Source organism: Macrobrachium rosenbergii, chromosome 7 (assembly GCF_040412425.1).
Source record: "Macrobrachium rosenbergii isolate ZJJX-2024 chromosome 7, ASM4041242v1, whole genome shotgun sequence".
Classification (NCBI taxonomy): Eukaryota; Metazoa; Arthropoda; class Malacostraca; order Decapoda; family Palaemonidae; genus Macrobrachium; species Macrobrachium rosenbergii.
In genome coordinates this window covers 2,348,891-2,370,000 of record NC_089747.1, presented here as the reverse complement: position 1 = coordinate 2,370,000, position 21,110 = coordinate 2,348,891, and the positions used below count along the sequence as shown (strand labels likewise).

General features: G+C 35.7%; 1 protein-coding gene across 1 annotated transcript in view; it reads left to right on the top strand.

Moving 5' to 3' along the window:
- LOC136840009 (TIP41-like protein) overlaps positions 1 to 21,110 on the top strand; it is a 164,203-nt gene that overhangs the window by 78,056 nt on the left and 65,037 nt on the right. The gene's annotated exons all lie outside the window — the stretch shown is intronic.

Genomic DNA, 21,110 nt, shown 5'->3' with positions numbered 1-21,110 from the left:
TACTGTAATGAGGGAAGACACTACAAGAATTTTAACCTCCCACTGTAATTAACCTGAACAGGAAATAATTACAGATGAATCTGTAATCATAGAGCCTTGTCTTTTGCTTATTTTAGTTTGCATTTGATAGATGTATAATGGCTTAATGTTTTCCATAATTTTTTACTGTTTTTTTAGCAGTTCATGCAAATACCCATTGATGCATTTATAATTACAGAGCCTTTTCGTTGCTTTCTTCTTTTGTTATGCTTGATGTATCATAATTGTTTATTGTTTATCATAATTGTTTACTGTTTTCCGTCGCCTCCTTACCTGGACCTTAGAAGCTATCGAGAAGATAGTGCATGCAAACCCGCGTCAATTTTAAACCATCGAGCAAATATGATTTGGAGCAATTATCACTAATCACTTCCGCCCTGGCGCTGGTATTTCCCTTAATCACTTTGAAACCTTTTTACAAGAAATTCGTCCTTTGAACTTAATGAAGATAACGACTTCCAATTACAAAGGGGGAAGGGAGAAGAAGCGTCTACATGCTTGCGTGAAGTTGAATAACACTTAAGAAAATAAAAAAACTCGTGTCAAAATAAAAAAAATATAATTTATTGCATTTTCCAGCCATCACTCAGACGCCAGACTATAAATTTGCGCGCGAAAACATCACCTCACTTCGAATAAGAATATTTTTCACGCCATTATGTCTCTCGTTATCTTGTTTTTCGTTCCCCCGAAGAGCCGTTTCGTACCTTGTTCCATATTTCGTGCCAAATTATGCAGGGGTATAATTAACTCGCCCTTCGGTATGCAATTACGTCACAGAGTGTCCACAGTTTAATTTCATGCCTTTATGGATGGGGTCTTCGAGAAGAATGATGTGTTGAATTTTCTAATCAGTGAGAGAGAGAGAGAGAGTCTTGAAGGCTAATGGTTTAGATACTCGCTTCACTAGAGAGAGAGAGAGGATTGGTTTCAGATCTCAGATGACGATGTAGTACCCGGTAGCTAGTCGACATTAGTGAGTCATATGGCCAATTATGGAGATGGTCGTGAGGGTAGCAACCGCATCCCACAAAACTGGCTGAGAAATATGAGGACAACTATTTCTGGGACATCTCTTTAGTATATATATATATAAAATTTATGTGCTTATTATACATATATAAATTTCTGACTCACATCAGGATCGAACCCAAGTCTCAAATGACAGGTGAGAGTGCTACCAACTGACCCACAAAGGTCATAGTCACTCCTTGCTTTTCAGGTTTCTGAAAGACCTGGGTTCGATCGATGCGAGTCAGAAATTTATTGTTGGGAATATATATATATGCTCGTGTGTTGATTATTTCATATATATATATAGATATATATATATATATATATATATATATATATATATATATATATATATATATATATATATATATATATATTGTTACTGTCTTTCATTTACCCTTCAAGGAGAATCGATTGCCACCCCTACGGCTTTCACACATAGAAAAAACAAAATACACAATGAGAACCTTGCCGTCACGCATACAGATTATCCAAACAAACAGATATATACGGTGAATTCAAACCTGAATACTCATTCTCAGCATCACTCAGTGCCAATCAGTGCCAGTGCCAAACTCTGTCTCACCTTAACAAGGGTCTCAGTAATCCAGGTCAGAGAGCCAATTAGCAGGTGCTGAGTCGCTTGCTGATAGGAGATCGTCTTGACAACGCTCCACCAGTGGATCACAGACACAGTTTTCAGGCCTAGTCCCTTGTTCCACAGGCTTCGCAGTAGGCATGCGTCTTGGAATGGGGGAATTGGAGATCAGAGACTGCATTTCAATATACGCGCTCGCATGCATGCGGTCGAATAAGGGAGATAATCAGAAAACGTGCAGACAAGTACGATACCTGTCATACAAATCGCCGTATCATCCTAGTATGATGTTCTGACAGCGCTATAGACAAATTTGTCAGTGACGTTTGCAAATTGTTTTACATGGCTAACCAATGTGGGGATCGAACCCGTGATTCTCAAATGAGAGGAAAGAGCTCCACCAGTTGACCCACACCTGCGTTTCATCTGGGAGGCCTGGGTTCGATCCCAGTTTGTTATAAATTTATTTGTATGTGACACACGTGATATAAACATAACCTAGCCTCGCTTTACGAATTATATTCAAGCAAATAAACTTAAATGTCTAACCCACATGGGGATCGAACCCGGGGTCCCACACCAGCCCAACGTCAGCAGAGCCCCTGGCATCGATCCCAATGTGAGTTAGAAATTTGTTGTTATATTACGCACTTGATAGCGTTTGCTGTTACCAGTAAATTATTTCATACTCTCCCCTTACCTACTCTGTCTTCGAAAATGACATAGAACTGCCTCAGCGACAACGTCTGAACGACATCTACCGCCGCCTGGGTCAGGTCGTCGCTCAGAACGACCTCGTATGAGCAAGGAACGATGCGACGACTCGTTCCCGTATCAGACGCGTCTCTCCGTAGCTGCCGTGGAGAGTCGCTTTCCTTGGTGGGCTCAGACGGGTTTGGTACAGCGGCTGCCGATGCATATAGGCCTGTGAGGTGATATTAGCTTAGTTAGTTAAGCTTAATTATTTTGCTCAATTGTTTTGCTTATTTATTTGTTTTGTTAATGAGGTTGATAATGAAGGAGATAGTGGGTTTATTATGAGGGTAATAAACGCCATGTTTTTAGGCTTAGTTATGCTTAATTATTTTCCTTAATTGTTTTGCCTAATTATTTTTTTTTGTTAATGAGGTTGATAATGATGGAGATGTTGGGTTTATTATGAGGGTAATAAACGCCATTTTTTGTAGGTATTGATCTGATAGGCTTAATTATCTTTATTATTCTGTGAGATTCTGTAATCCTAATTGATGGTATTGGTTTTATCATAATGCCTATACTATTCTTTTATTTCACAGATAACATGGAAGAATATTATTCTTTATTATTCACCAGAATGTTAAAAAATAAGCTCTGAAGAATTTTGCATTTTAATCCTGAAATTATAACAAGTTATTATAACATAAATATTACATTACCCTCATGAAGTATAATGCCGTTATTAATATTATAATGTCGCGTTGTTATTATGATATTTTTGTCGTATCGGATAACGTTCTCATAATTATCGTATAATGTTTCATATGAAATATATGGAATTTGTTTTACCAGTAATATTATATTATTATCAGCAAATTCAAGGTATTATTATCGTTGCTTCTTTGATGTAAGGATTATAGGATTATAGGATAATTGATGTAAGGATTATATGATAATTGATGTAAGGATTATAGGATTGTAGGATAATTTAGGTATAGGAATATAGGATAATTGATGTAAGGATTATAGGATAATTGAGTAAGGATAATTGATGTAAGGATTATAGGATCATAGAATAATTGATGTAAGGATAATTGATGTAAGCATTATAGGATTATAGGATAATTGATGTAAGGATAACTGATGTAAGGATTGTAGGATTATAGGATAATTGATGTAAGGATAATTGACGTAAGAATTATAGGATTATTGAATAATTAATGTAAGGATAACTGATGTAAGCATTATAGGATATAGGATAATTGATGTAAGGATAACTGATGTAAGGATTAGAGGATTATTGATGTAAGGATAATTGACGTTAGGATTATAAGATTATAGGATAATTGATGTAAGGATGATTGGTGTAAGGATTATAGGATTGTAGGATAATTGAGGTTAGGATAATTGATGTAAGGATTATAGGATTATAGGATAATTGAAGTAAGACTTGTAGGGTTATAGGATAATTGATGTAAGGATTATAGGATTATAGGATAATTGAAGTAAGACTTGTAGGGTTATAGGATAATTGATGTAAGGATTATAGGATGTAAGGATAATTGATTATAGGATAATTTATGTAAGGATTATAGGATTATAGAACTATAATTAATTATAGGATAACTGATGTAAAGATTAGAGGATTATTGAATAACTGAGGTGAGGATAATTGATGTAAGGATTATTGGACTATAGGACAATTGATGTAAGGATTATATGATTATATTTCATATAAGGATTATAGGATAATCTTGGCTAAATGTAGAAAAGACATAACGCTAATTTACAATGCACAGAGAAATATAAAAATAACTCAAAATCATCCCAGAAAAAAACGTCAGTCTATAACGAATTCGACATAATACGAATGGCGAATTCTGTTGCAGCAATATTTTCGCATCGTTTTAAATTTCACTGAATTTAGGCAAAATATGATGCTAGGTTTATGGGGCATAAAAAATGTAGATTTTCATGACATACAGATATGCTGGATACTTTAATTTCTCCAAGGAAACAGGAGTAGAGACAGTTTTAATTAATGTGACGAGATATTGTTGATAAAAGCGTTGTCAGAATTTTTCTTTTACACAGATGCATTTGAGAAAATGTCTGTTACAACATATATATATATATATATATATATATATATATATATATATATATATATATATATATATATATATATATTTATATATTTATATATATATTTATATTCATATAATATAATATATATTATATATATATATTTATATATATACTGTATATATATTTATATATATTTATATTCATATATATATATGTGTGTGTATGTATGTGTGTTTGTGTGCATTCAGCAGTTCGAGTGTATACTTACTACACTAAACGTACACAGCATTAGCAAAAGAATGTTCTTAATCATGACTATTAAGTGAACATGCGTGAGTGAACGACATATTAAGTAACTCAAAGCAACCTCTCAAATACCTCTTGAATAAAAAAATACATTCTGGGTGCAATCACCATTCCTATACGATGCACGAAACGACTTACCTGTAATCAGCAGTTGGGACATCAGGAACCGCATTCCAGGTGCAAGTTTCATGACTATAGCCGAAGGTCTTGTGAAACTAGCTGGAAAGGAACGCGGAGTGAAGCTAAAATTAATCTTTCTCTTTTATTAAATGACGCTAAAAATGTTTTTGTGTTTTAATGAATGAGGCTCTTGAAGAAAGGGGTTAATGAATCTTTTTTCTTTAAATGACGGTAAACAATCATTATTAAAACTGATAATGCTAAAAAAAAGTCTTTATGTTATTGTTTGAGGCTAAAAATCTTTATTTTAAATGAGGCAAAAAGACTTCATTTTGATGAATGAGGCAAAAACGGCCTTTATTTTAATGAATGAGGCTATAAAGTCTTTATGTTAATGCTTAAGGCAAAAAAATTTTTATATTAATGAATGAGGCAAAATAGGACTCGTTATTTTAATGAATGAGACTAAACAAAGTCTTTATTTTATTGAAAGAGGCTAAACAAAGTCTTTATTTTAATAAGTGAGCCTAGAAAAGGATCTTTGTTTTAATGAAGGAGTCTGGAAAAGAATCTTTATTCTAATGAATGAATCTAGGAATCTTTATTTTAACGAATGAGTCTAAAAAGAATCTTTATCTTAATGAATGAGGCTCAGAAATATTTTTTTAATTAAATGGCATTAAAAAAAAGTTTATTTTAATGAATGAGGCTGAAGAAATCTTTCTTTCAATGAACAAGGCTAAAAAAGTCTTAATTTTAATGCACGAGGCTAAAAAAATCTTTATCTTAATAAACTAGGCCAAATAAGAGTTTATTCTTATAAATGAAGCTGAAAAATCTTTATTTAAATGAATAAGTCTAATAAAAGCGTCTTTATCTTGATGAACGAGGCTAAAAAAAGAAGTTGTTTGCGAAATATCCAAGAATGATTCGTCTCAGAGTTATGAATGGAAGAGAGGCTGGATTTTGCGTTCGTGATTATGTGGGTGGAAATATCTGCCAAATACCACAAGAGTTTCTTTTCTCTTTTGACTTTCTTGCATAATGTTGTTGTGACGCCAGATAACTTAATATTCAGTCAATCAGATGACTTAGAAGACCTGAATGTTAGACATTTAGTATCTAGGACTATGATCTCTAGACCTGTCATTAGGAAAACATTTTTTGCCTGACCTTAGACCATGTAGCTTTGCAGTAAAGTAAAAAATAATTAGGGACTTTTAATGTCTTTCAGAGACACATCTCTCAAAAAGCTATTCCTATCCTCGACTCTATACAGACCACAAATAGAAGAATTATTATTTCAGGATCCTAGACCATTTGGTATTGTGTAAGAAATCAATTAGCGTCTAATATCTTGAAGAAACATTATTGCTTTCGACAAGTTCAGTCTAAGATTTCTTTGCGTCTTATCCCCCGCAAATGACCTTCAGGTTTAAGAATTTCCTAAATGACTGCCTTTTCCAGCTGTCTGTGGAAAATGTTCCAGGAATAGAGAATTCAAGGATGTGTGCTGGAAATATCTTAGATAGGAAGAAATATGGAAAGAAATAGTAAGGGTATCTTAAGTGAAATTGAATATTTTATTAATTTTTTCATATATGTAGGAATAGATTCATGTCATAATTATGACATAAAAACGTCAAAGAATATGTTTTAGGCACAATGGCAACAACAAAACGGGCAATCAGGCAATGTCATGAAGTCTATATAAAGTTATATCATCTTGATTCCACTATTGATTATTCAGGCTTACTATAAGAAATTGGGATGTGTTAAAATCTACGGGAATGAAACGCCACTTTTGACAAAGCGTGACTGTCGTGTTTCCAATAGATGTTTGGTTAAGAACTGAGATGGCCTGATGCCAGCAGGGGATTATGCTCCTGTAGAAGAGAGAAGTACAGACAAGCGGATTCGCTGAACAGCAGCACCAATATGCAGTAAATGTTTAGCCTCGCTGTCGAACTTCTCAGTTCCAGAGGTCCTTTGTTCCTCGCACCGTTAGACTGTGGAAAGTCTCCCTTCTGAGGATGACGTGCAGTTGGAACCTCAAGAAATTATTCTCCTTGCATTTTAATATATTTTTATCGACTTGTTAATTTATTAATTTATTTTTCTTCTTTTCAATAAGTGATATCTTTCTGTATTTCCTTTTTTCCTTCTCTTACTTTGTAATGAGCACCAAATTCTTTGGAAGCTTGAATTTCAAGTCAGTGGCCTTTAGTGGGTTTGTTCCATGAATAGGGTTCATCTTTTGAATAATAATAATAATAATAATAATAATAATAATAATAATAATAATAATAATAATAATAATAATAATAATATTCTTTGGAACTTGTTGGCCCCATGGACTTGTTCCATATGAATAGGTTCATCTTCTGAATAATAATAATAATAATAATAATAATAATAATAATAATAATAATATTCTTTGGAACTTGAATTTCAAGTCAGTGGCCCCTTTAGTGGGTTTGTTCCATATGAATAGGGTTCATCTTTTGAATAATAATAATAATAATAATAATAATAATAATAATAATAATAATAATAATAATAATAATATTCTTTGGAACTTGAATTTCAAGTCAGTGGCCCCTTTGGTGGACTTGTTCCATATGAATAGGGTTCATCTTCTGAATAATAATAATAATTGAAAGGCAGGTAAAGGTGTTTCCACGTTTAAATATTTTAAAATTCAAGAAAAAAGTCTGAGTTTAAAAAAAAAAAGACTTTATGAAGCCCCAGGTCAAAATGTACAGTCGTTTAATTCTCACGCACCCACCCCCTTCTTCTCCTCCCTCTTCCCCCTCCCTTCTCTCCCCCTCCCCCTTGCCAAAAACTCAAAACCGCCCACCCAGCTAAGTGTAAATACCAGACTCCGCAACTGAACTTCCTCAAAAGGGGAAAATACCAAAAAAAAGTTTGTTGCCGAGGGCTAGTCGATTTTGAGTCCTCTCTCTCTCTCTCTCTCTCTCTCTCTCTCTCTCTCTCTCTCTCTCTCTCTCTCCCTCCTTTTTAGCTCCCGCCGGCGCCCGCGTGACCGTTCCTTCTTCTTCTTCTTCTTCTTCTTCTTCTTTTTCTTCTTCTTTTTTGCTTCTTCTTCTTATTCTTCACCTTTCTTTCTTCTTCTTCTTCTTCTTTTTGCCCTTTTTTTTTCTTCTCTCTTCTTCTTTTGTTTCTTCTTCTTCTTCTTCTTCTTCTCCTCCTTCTCCTTCTTCGTCTTCTTCCTCCTTTTTATCTTCTTCTTCTTCTTCTTTGTCCATTTTTTTCCTCTTCTTCTTCTTCTTCTTCTTCTTATTATTATTATTATTATTATTATTATTATTATTATTATTATTATTATTATATTATTTCGCGAGTTTCAGACATTCCACCTCGTTCGCCGTTTCCGGGGAACGGTTGTAGATCTTCGTTAAAGAGACGGTTCGCTATTAATAGATGAAGACAAATCTGCCTCCTGAACGGAGCCCGGAATTAGAGCCAGTTCAAGCATTTAAAATTTTCTCTTTTTTTTTTTTTAAATAATAGTGAGGTTTACTGATGTTTTGTTGATAGCGAAGACTGCTTTTTTAAAATAATAGAGACAATTGATTTTTTTATTAGCGAAGATTACTGTTTATTTAAATAAGAGTGAATATTGCTGTTCTTTTAAATAATTGGCTAAGATAGATGTTTTAATTAATGGCTAAGATTAATGTTTTTATAAATAATAGCGAAGATTGGTCTTATTTAAGTAATAGCTAAGATTTCTGTTTTTTAATATTAGCGAAGATTGCTGTTATTTTCAAATAATAGCGAAGATTGCTGTTTTTTTAATAATAGCGAAGATTGCTGTTATTTTTAAATGATAGCGAAGATTGCTGTTATTTTTAAATGGTAACGAAGATTGCTGGTTTTTTAATAATAGCGAAGAATACTGTTATTTTTAAATAATAGCGAAGACTGCTGTTTTTTTAATAATAGCGAAAATGCTGTTATTTTCAAATAATAGCGAAAATTGCTGTTTTTTAATAATAGCGAAGATTGCTTTTATTTTTAAATAATAGCGAAGATTGCTGTTTATTAGCAATAGCGAAGACTGCTGTTTTTTTAATAATAGCGAAGATTGCTGTTATTTTTAAATGATAACGAATATTTCCCACGCAAGAAGGGGTAAGACAGATGTACGATAATGACTTTGATGAGAGATGAAGGTAACAGGTAATCCTGATTGCCAAAATACACCTTTCTCTCTCTCTCTCTCTCTCTCTCTCTCTCTCTCTCTCTCTCTCTCTCTCCCCTGACAATGTAAGGAATATTATTATTATTAGAATATATATCTTTGTAACGCTTGCAACCACCAGCTGTAATTCCTTGTACTAGACAGTGAGAGAGAGAGAGAGAGAGAGAGAAGAAGAGCAGTTTAAGATTCCAAGAAGCTGACGACTAAGCGAAGAGAGAGAGAGAGAGAGAGAGAGAGAGAGAGAGAGAGAGAGAGAGAGACCAGCTTACGTCTCTTTGTTTAGCTCACCTCTCTGAGACTCAGATAACCCGACAAACTAGACACCGACAGAATATTGACAAAACGATTATTTCTCATTTACAGATCTGACAACTCATCAGAACTGCGCATGCGCGGGATTATTTTCGCTTACGAGTTCAAGCGTCAGCTCACGGAGCTAAAATTGGTCCGGAAGTGATGTATGTGTCTATGAAATGCAAGAAGACAAAAAAAAAAAAGTAAAAAATGCGCCGAAGTTTCTTCGGCGCAGTCGAGTTTTCTGTACATCGTATAATCAAGGCCACCGAGAATAGATCTATCTTTCGGTGGTCTCGGTATAATGGTGTACGAGCCGCGGCCCATGAAACTTTAACCACCGCCCGGTGGTGGCCTTTCCTATATCGTTGCCAGACGCACGATTATGGCTAACTTTAATCTTAAATAAAATAAAAACTACTGAGGCTAGAGGGCTGCAATTTGGTAGGTTTGGTGATTGGAGGGTGGATGATCAACATACCAATTTGCAGCCCTCTAGCCTTAGTGGTTCTCAAGATCTGAGGGCGGACAGAAAAAGGTGCCGACGGACACACAAAAGCCGGCGCAATAGTTTTCTTTTCAGAAAACCAAAAATCTATGAATGGCTCCTTTGAAGTGAGAATGATATGTTGAAGATTTCTGTACAGCGTAGGTGATATAAATCACCTTATAATCGATATTTATTAATAATAACAGTCTTCGTCAGATACCACTGAGTTACGACGGGGTATTGATAATCTAAAGTTGACCGTAGTAGTGTCAAATTTACGACAGTGCCCTGACGTACGAATGAAGTGAATGAAGAGATGAGATTATTGAAGCGTGAAGAGTTTTGACGTTTGGGATGAGGTGATAGATCTCTCTCTCTCTCTCTCTCTCTCTCTCTATATCTATATATATATATATATATATATATATATATATATATATATATATATATATATATATATATATATACATATATATATATATATATATATAAATATATATATATATATTCAGTATATATACATATATATAAATACTGTATATATATTCAGTATATATATATATATATTTATATATATATATATATACACACATATAATATATGTATATTACCTTTTACCTGGGTTCGATTCCCTGGAGAGGCGAAGTGCTTCAGTTATCCAACTGCCGTGGGTACGAACTACTGCTTTTGAAAAGAGCAGGGGCTAGCAGCTTCATCCCATAAAATCCGCTGAAAACCGAAAAGGTAAAAAGTTAGCACCTGCTGGAGGCCATCCCCTAGAAAGGATAAAAGGAGAGAGAGAGAGAGAGAGAGAGAGAGAGAGAGAGAGAGGAGAGGGGAGCAAAGTACAGCGTCAACATTCTGTGACAAGAGCCAAGGCAGTGACCCACCCAATTAAGAAGCGAACTCAGGTGAGCAAACAGCTTAATGATTCCAGGTACTTTCGGGGGCGTGACTAATTAGTGACATAAATCTCTTCTTCTTCTTCTTCTTCTTCTTCTTCTTCTTCTTCTTCTTCTTCTTCTTCTCTTCTCCTTCTTCTTCTTCTCCTTCTTCTTCCTATTTTTGTCATTCTTCTTCTTCTCCTTCTCCTTCTTCTTCTTTCTTCTTCTTCTTCTTCTTCTTCTTCTTCTTCTTCTTCTTCTTCTACTCTTTCTTTTCCTTCTTTTACTTCTTCTTCTCCTCCTCCTTCTTCTTCTTCTCCTTCTTCTTCTTCGTCTCTTCTTCTTCTTCTTCTTCTCCTCCTTCTCTTCTTCTTCTTCTTCTTTCTTCCCCTTTATTCCTTTATCTTCTTCTTCTCCTTCTTCTTCTTCTTCTCCTTCTCCTTCTCCTTCTCCTTCTTCTTCTTTGTGATGGCAAACACCGAAATGACAGCTGTTCCCTTTCATGGAACCAACTCTTTAAAAAAAAAAAAGTACTGCAAATTATTTTTTCTCGGAAGGAACTCCTGACTTGTTTATGCTTTATGCTTGTGTACTTCGTTGATTTATTGCTTTGTCTATCTGGCGTCGTAGGCGTTAGCGTGCGCGTGAGAATGGACGATAAGTTCATAGAGAATTGTAAATCATATTTCTTCTATCACTCAAGTAAATAGCAATAGAATAAGAAGAGAAAAAAATACGTGTATTTTCCATTAGTTAGTAAACAGTAATATTGAATGGGTGCTAATTTTAAAATGAAGAAAAGATCAGTAGCAATTAATTGGCATAATATCGACATTTCAAAGGAAGTGTGGCTGTTTATATTGATATATATATATGTGTGTGTGTGTGTGTGTGAGAGAGAGAGAGAGAGAGAGAGAACATTTTACTTAGTTGCCGTACGTTCTCTCTTGCCCTCAGTTTGGATAATAATGCATTATCAACTCGAAATAGTATAGATCTGCCTTATTTATTTATTTATTTATCTATTTATTTATTTATTTATCTATTTACCTGTTTACTTATTTATCTCCTTATTTATTTAGTTATATATTTATTCATTTATTCATCCATTTATTTATCTCAAAACTGCTCGTAAATTAACCTCAGATCCTCGAACAGTCTGCTATATTTAATTTATTTATTTATTTATCAATGTATTCATTCATCCATTTATCTCTTTATTTACCTATTTACTCCTCCTAACACATGCACCCGTTACCCAGAAGACCCCTTGAAAACTGTCGAGTGAGGAGCCCTTTCTCCAAATCTCGCAATGAAAATATTTTGCGTGGTGTTCCTCCCGCACGGAGGAAGAAATATCAAGCAGTCCTTTCTGGCCCGCATAAATTCGCTTCACCCGGAATATCAAGTTTGCGCTCAGAAAGTCGCCGACCCCCAGGAAATCATTTAACGTATCTGGAAGGAAGAGCATTTCACGCCGGGATGGGAAGAGATCCCTCAAAGGGTCTTTTTTTATCTTTTTTTTTTTTTTTTGGTGGGGAGCGTGGGGGGACAACTAACGCGGTTTCTAGAGAGAGAGAGATTTATTATACATTTATTTACACACACACACACACACATATATATATATATGTGTGTGTGTGTGTGTGTGTGTATGTATGTGTATCCCGACATCTAACAGTTTTTTGGACCATTCATGTTTTTCCAAAGATTGTTCTTATTTAATTTAAATCGATTTCATGGAAAGATAAAATTGGAATTGTCTTCATTTTCACGACAAAATCTCTATATTTATTTTGTATGTCATGACAAAACTTAATGCAGTAATTTTCATCATAATTTATACAGTATTTTTCATCCTAAACTAATGCAGTGTTATTCATAATAAATTTTTTACGCAATATTCTTCATCCTAAGATTCTACAGAAATTAGTGTGAATTTTATAGACTACGTTTCAGAATCCATATTCCTAAACGTGAATTCACATCTTACCACAATATCAATATGCCCTTTTTGTTTATAACTTGTTTACAAACAAACTTTCCATAAAATAAATTCCGAAAACTGCCTGGTACCAAAACGGTGTTTGCCAAAACTCAGCAACTGATTCCTACAGGAATATCATTCATTATCTGAGTCCATTTCAATTTTGAAGGACCCTCCTCCTGCCGGGAACAGTTCCAACTCTGTTGTGATTTACTGCACGATTCCATTTATGAATCATTGTGAATTCTTGATTGGTGTCTAGTACTGTCATTTCGAGCCGTCGGGAATTATGGGTAATTGAAATTCATTACTGTCACTTCGTCGGGTGTCCTCAAATCCTGGTTTCTTCGTCTTCTTCTTCTTCTTCTTCTTCTTCTTCTTCTTCTTCTTCTTCTTCTTCTTCTTCTTCTTCTTCTTCTTCTTCTTTAAACTGGAATGCTGTCTTTGTGCTTGAATTATCAAAATGACTTCCCAGATATTGCAGTTTTTTTTCTCAAATCTTTTTTTTAACTGGAATGCTGTCTTAGTGGTTGAATTATCAAAATGACTCCCCGGATATTGCAGTTTTATTTTCTCAATTTTTTTTTTTTTACCTGAATGCTGTCTTAGAGCTTGAATTATCAAAATGACTTCCCAGATATTGCAGTTTTATTTTCTTTTTTTTTTTTACCTGAATGCTGTCTTAGAAATTATCAAAATGACTTCTTGATATTGCAGTTTTTTTCGAAATCCTGTTTTTTTTTTCTTTCTTTCTTTGCCCTGAAAAATTACTTCGTGCTTGGATTATCAAAACCACTTCCCAGATATTGTAGTTTTTTTTTGTGTTTTGTCTAGAAATCCTGTTTTTTTATCTTTCTTTACACTGGAAAACTACTTCGTGCTTAAATTATCAAAACTACTTCCCAGATATTGCAGTTTTTATCTTTTTTTATCCTCAAATCCTCTTTTTTTATCTTTCTTTACACTGAAAATCTAGTTCGTGCTTGAATTATGAAAACCACTGCCCAGATATTGCAGTTTTTCTGTCAATTTTTTTTCTGTCAGTTTAACGTATCCTATCATCGTCTTCAAATATACTCGAGAATTCCCACGCCATAAAGATGAGTCTACCCCTTTTTTTATTCAGAAAAATGTGACATTCCCCCTACGTAAGCAGTTACTGTGCCACCCGCCGTCTCTGTTACTTATCCCTTGTTCTGTGGACCTGTCAAGATCCAAATTGTGATCTGAGGTCATTTCACAGTGTATACGACGTCGGTGAAAGGAAAGGAAAGTAGTTCCTTGCGTTGCGATACGCCTTTGACTTCAATCGGTTTCTTCAGGTTTTTCGTCTTTATATATATACATATGTGTGTATATATATATATATACATACACATACATACACAGTACGTATATATATACGTGTGTGTATATATATGTGTGTGTGCGCGTGTGTGCATGTAGGAATGAAACAAAGCAAGTAAGAATAAGAACCGGTCCACTTGAAAGATAGAACGATACCTTATGGTGTAAGCGAACACAAAAATAAGAAGAGAGAAAATTAGTAAAAAAAAAAAAAACAAAAGTGAGAGGGGTAAGCGGGACAACAAACAAAAGATAGTTAATGACCAAATGCATCACAGGACAAAAGATATATATATACGTATATAACTCGAGCGAAGCTTTTTTCGTTGCCCGAAGGGAACTATTTGTCTTTGAATGCAGGATCAGGATTTTTGAAGTGTTATCGAAATAGGATGACGGAAGAAAAATAAAATGAAGACGGTGAATTTAACGGAAATACAATGTAAAGAGTGAAATTAGATTTGACAAAAGAGCAATGCAATGAAGGCAGTAAGTTTGAATTTGACATAAAAATATAGAATGACGAAAGCGAATTTACATTTGACAGAGGAGAAATTCAGTGAAGACAAAGAATTTAGATTTGACAGTGAATTTGAATTTGACAGAACGGAAATACAATGTAGAGAATGAATTTAGATTTGACAAAATAGAAATGCATTAAAGACAGTAAATTTGAATTTGACAGAAGAAACATAGAATGACGAAAGCGAATTTAGATTTGACAGAGGAGAAATTCAGTGAAGACAAAGAATTTAGATTTGACAGAAGAAAAATATAATGAGGACAATGAATTCGAATCTAACAGAATAGGCATAAAATTGAGGCGGGGACTTTGAATAATAGAAATGTAAGTGAATTCGGTTTATACAAAGGCAACTGGAATTCAACTGAGACGTTCTGTTATGGCAGTATAGATGTTATTTGTCAGTGACTGAAAGTGATACCCTTTTAAAAGGGTGCCATTTGTAAAGGACGCCTGGCACAGGTAAAAATGTCCCTTTGAGGAAGAGAAAAAGTGGAATAAACGATTATAGAAGGGTAACCGTTGCTCTGTTTATAAAGGGAGATGTATGGAATGGCTTTAAATGAGAAAGTAAGATAAATGCGTGAGAGAGATAACGGGGGAATTGCTAGGGTAAGAGCAGTGTTATTTTAAAAGAAAAAGAGAGAGTGGATCGAGTTTATTTAACGAAACGTTGCTGTAAATAGCGTACGTAGATCATTTCAATAGCCACAAGAAATGCGATTGCAGTATTGGTTATAGAGTAAATATTTTTCAGCAAAAATGACATTAAAATAATTCTCTATGTAATGATGAATATAAATGATTTAGGTACGAATGGGGGCCAAAAATTCTTCATGTTTTGCTTTGGTAATACTTTTAGAAAAACAAAACAAATGCTTTACAAACTAATACTCGAAATGCGAGACTCACCAAAAAATCACGTACCGTACCAAAGACGAAAAACAAACATGAATTAGAGAAACCAGAAGTTGGTTAAAAATGACCAGCATTTTATAAATGCAGCATATAGCAAAATCTCTCTGAAAAACAACGATTGTACGTTGGGAATTTCATTTGGATTTCCTGTATTTGCTGAAAGAATATGGTATTCAAATATTTGTATTTTATTCCAAACTAACCACAATATTGTTCTTGGGTTATTGGAGTGAATAGATATTAATGCAGTGAATGGAAAGTTATTTAGATATTTCTCAGAAGGACAAAGCTTTCTTTTGTAGAATAAGGTATGAGAGGAGTTACTGAAAGACTTGATGCAAATAGAGTTATAGATATTTAAAATGTGCTCGGGAGATAATAGGTCTTAGGCTTAGCGTTTTTTGGGTGGTTTAGTCATGTAGCGAGATTGGGAGAGCACAGACTAATGAAACCAAGAAAGACTCGATGTAAATAAAATAATAGTGACTTAGAATGAGCTAAAGGAAAAAGCAAGCTTCAATCCTAGCATTTTTGCAGGTGGTTTAATCATGTAGAGAGAATGGGAGAGCATAGCCTAGTGAAACCAAAAACCCAGACACAGTCAACACATTAGATCTTTGTGGTTCTGGGTGCGGGGCTAGCAACCTCATTGCCGAAAGTCTCGCTGTAAAAAAAAATGTTTGTTCTCTTATATGAGAAACAGGCTTGTGATAAATGTATTTATCTATTTATATTTTAGGTATATATATATATAGATAGATATATATACATACATATATATAATACTGTACATATTCACACTCACACAAGCACACACGCCCAAGCAAAAGTTACCTGCCCGCCACTCGGGAGTCAAGACACGTCCTTACTCTCTACGAAGCCCGGTTCCTCCTCGGTCGAAGTCCGCCTCGACACTAAGACGTCCCCCTCCTTCCAAGTCGTCCTTGGCTCGAGTATCCGCAAAGTAATCCTGAAATATTCATTAAGGCCGTTTCATAGATATCTCACCCACTTGCGAAAGAGTCGCTTAGCGGAACATTCCGGAATATTTAGACAGAAAACTAGACTGAATGGAGGTAATGGACAGAGGTACTTGCGTGACGGACGTAGATAAATAAAGTTTGATTGCTTGAGTGCGTGGCTTCGCGCCCTTAGTAGCTAACATGTGTCCAAAATGTGGCAGTAATGTCGTTTATCAGATGCCCCGAGTCGTGGCTCGTTTTCTATCCATCATAGAAAACGACATAAATCTTTTGTTTACCGGCTGCTGACGCCAACAAATTCTTCCGTGCGAGGAATAATGAGTTTTGCGCCTTTTATAAAACGATTTTCTTTCTTTTTATGGGGGGAATATTGAAGGCAGGGCTTTCCTTTAATACTTGAGGGATGCATTAATGTTAAATTCCGTTTCTAAAATATAAGAGATGAAAGGAAGAAATGGGAAGATTTTTTTCGTGATTTTTAGTTTTCTGTAAAAGAAAACTATTGTGTATCTTTGTCCGTCCGCACTTTTTCTGTCCGCCGCCAGATTTTAAAAACTACTGAGGCTAGAGGGCTGCAAATTGGTATGTTGATTATCCACCCTCCAACCATCAAACATAGCAAATTGCAGCCCTGTATCCTCAGTAGTTTTTTATTTTATTTAAGGTTAAAGTTAGCCATAATCGTGCTTCTGGCAACGATACAAGATAGGCCACCACCGGGCCGTGTTTAAGGTTTCATTGGCCGCGGCCCATGCAACATTATACCGTGACCACCGAAAGGTAGATCTATTTTCGGTGGCCTTGATTATACTCTGTACAGAAAAGTCGATTGCGCCGAAGAAACTTCGACGCAATTTTTTTACCTCTTGTAATGTGTCGTGTTTTCATCCTGACAGTTCAGATGAAACAGATTTATCTGTTTATCTCTCTTTAATGATTTCTGCTTTCACTGACCTTTCCTTTCTGGATTTTGTTCGACGAAAATGATATTTTCATATCTACATTTCCAGATTTTACCGAGACTGACAGAAACTGACAAAATAAACAATTTCAACTGGAAAATACTAATAATATCTTGAGTCTTATAATGGAGGAAACAGTTCACAATCACGTAACTCTACAAATACGTTAACGTAATTCTGGGATGTTTTCTCCAAATATTCAAATATGAAAACATTTTCCTTTCTGAATTGGTGAGGAAGAGGGAAGCACATAAAGATTCATAAAATGAAATATCCTTTTCTGAAATTCGTGACGGAGACAAAGTAAACAAGTAAAGAAATGCGCCGAAGTTTCTTCGGCGCAATCGAGTTTTCTGTACAGCGTATAATCAAGGCCTCCGACAATAGATCTATCTTTCGGTGGTCTCGGTATGATGCTGCATGAGCCGCTGCCCATGAAACTTTAAACACGCCCCGGTGGTGGCCTATCCTATATCGTTGCCAGACGCACGATTATGGCTAACTTTAACCTTAAATGAAATAAAAACTACTGAGGCTAGAGGGCTGTAATTTGATATGTTTGATGATTGGAGGGTGGATGATCAACATACCAAGTTGCAGCCTTCTAGCCTCAGTAGTTTGTAAGATCTGAGGGCGGAGAGAAACAGTGCGGACGGACAGGCAAAGCCGGCACAACAGTTTTCTTTTACAGAAGACTAAAACGCACACATACACACACTCAAAATTCGTTTGTTTCGTCCACGTCCATTGATCTTCTTTTAGGACGAAAATCAAACACACACAAAGACACACACACACACACGCCCACACACTCGAATGACCGATTGTCTGACAGCGCTACCCACGGCAAAGGAAGTTCCACTGTTATAGCAGTCAGGATCGGGCGCGCGTGCGCGCTCGAAGCGTTCCGTTCGTTCGGACGTTGTTCCTCCTCCTCCTATGGCGAGTCAATTTGCATATTGCACCCATCAGGCGAGTCAGTTCATTTTGGAAATGAGCAGGTGTCAATGCAAATTGGGCCTCTTCATCTCTTCAGGTAAATGGAAGCTGGGGGAGGCGGGTCTTGAGGAGGGGAAAGGGGAAGGGGGGGTCTTGAGGAGGGGGAAGGGAGGGGGTGGGGGATTTGCTATATGGATTTTACGGAGCCGTCGTCGAGTCTTGGTAGTTTCCCGGTGGTCGTATTTGTTATTTTGGGTTAAATTTATGGAGTGGGCGGTTCATTCTTAAAGATTAAATAAGCAGATAGATAGATAAATAACTAAGTAAACCAGTAATTTAATACAGAAATAAATTAATAAATCTGCAGACAAATAAAATAAAAATAACATTGTCATCTGTTCATTTCTTCGCTTGATGAAAAATTATTTTGTTTTTAGAAATAATGTAGGAGCTGTAATAAATTTATAATTGCGACACATGAGGAAATATATCATACGATTATTCAAATTATACTTCTTCCATCATCTCTTTGTCTGTCTGTGTCATAATAGCTAATAAACAATTATTTAGCGACGTGCTTTCAGGAAAATGTGACAGAACATTAAGTATATAATATTTTGCTCTGATATCAGTTACATATTCCCTCTCTTATATCTTTGATTTTATCCCAATATCTTCTCATCCTTCTCATTTTCTTCAGTAATTAGCTCCCTGGAGATGGAAGTGTTGTGGGAGGGGGGCGCCAAGGGGTGAGGGAATTGGCTGAGGGAGGGGGTTACATGCTTGCAACATTCGCTCTTGCTTATTGCAAGCAAAGAAAAAAAAGCAAGAGGTTCGTTTATCAACATCAGGGGAGGAGTCAGGAGGAGGGGGCAGGGTCATGGGTGGAGTCAGGGGAGGGGCTGGGTCAAGGGGTGGAGTCAGGGGAGGGGCGGGGTCAGGGGTGGAGTCAGTGGGAGGGGAGGGGACGGGGGTTATGGGGTATAGTCAGGGAAGATGAGGCGGGGTCAGGGGAGGGGTGGGGTCAGGGAGTGGAGTAAGGGGTAGGGGGCGGAGTCAGGGGTGGAGTCATGGGGAGGGGGATGGGGTCAGAGGTGGAGTCAGGGAGTGGGGTCTATGGAAAGGGTTGCCAACTTTGCAATATTTACCCCGCCCTTGTATCAAGACATTGCACGGGGTCAGGGGGCGGGGACAAGGGTTGGCGGGGTGGGATCAGTGGGAGGGGTTGCCAGATTTGCAATATTTGATCCCTTGTCCCGGGACGTTGTACCCTCATCCTTCCTTGTCCAATATTGTTAAGGGTTATTTGCAATGTGTCGTCTTCTTCCTGTTTTTTTTTATTTGAGATCGTGGGAGTTTTTCTTGAATAGAATAACCAACCAAGAGTCCAGGTATTATTATTATTATTATTATTATTATTATTATTATTATTATTATTATTATTATTATTATGTGCGTCTTGTAACCATAATGTAATGTTTATTTAAATTATAGTATAATTTAATGGGGTAGACAGTGTAATGAAGGAGAAGGGAACTGAATAAAAAAATAAATAAATAAATAAATAACCTTGAAATTAATTTATTACATAAATATACATAATGTACAGTTGAGTCAGGTTCAGCAGATGACACTTAAAATGTCCAATAAACACAACAAATAATGAACTACACGCTTGACAGGGGTGATAAATAAAACCCAAGTAATTAACAATCACCCTTCCAACACGGTCGTCCTCCATACGACGAAAACACTCTTAACAGGATAACACGGTTGTGTCATCCAAACATCCTCCCACTGCCAAAGCCAGCAGGTAAATAATACCTGCTGTCCTTCCAAACTCGCAACTATTACTCGTAGTATTACTCATAACTCGTAATTATTACTCGCAGATCCTTTTACTTGTAATTCATAACTATTATTCGTAACTCGTAACTATTACTCTTTACTCTTGACAATTGCTCGTCACTCGTGACTATTACTCGTAATTAGTTTCTTGTAACTCGTGAGTATTAGTCATACCGCGTAACTATTTGGTAACTCGTAAGCTTTACTCGTAGCTCGTAACTATTCCTTGTAACTCGTAACTATTACTCGTAACTAGTTTCTTGTAACTCGTAACTATTACTCATAACAATTACTCAGGATTAAAAAAAAATAATAAAAAAAAACTCACAAATAATAACACCCTTTTTATAGGTCCAAAGCTCCATTCCAAAAATTAAAAAAAGGAAAAAATCGAAATTCCTTCCTATAATATCAACTACTTCCCTTAACTCCCGCCGACGAGAACCAATCAGGCATACCAACCCTTAACTTCTCGATTCTTTCGGGGCATCAGGCATACCAACCGTGCCCCTGGCGCTTTAAATATGACCCTCTAACCTTCGATTTAGTTTTTTTTTTTTTTTTTTTTAACCACGGCGAACGCAATCAGATCTTTAGGAAAATAGAAAGGTCCATTAACGCGTCGATTAAGCTTGCTTGCTTGCAGTTAATGTTTTTGCTTGCATGGAAGGACATGTGAGCAAAAGAGGGATTTTTTTTTATATGCTTTCGATGGCGTAATCGATTTGACATCTGAAGAATCCGGAACGATAATTAATTTTTGGTGTTTTGCAGTGAAAAATACCCAAAATGGTTGGTTAATCTTGTCCCAAAATATGAAGCCAATAAGATGTGAAATTATTTTAA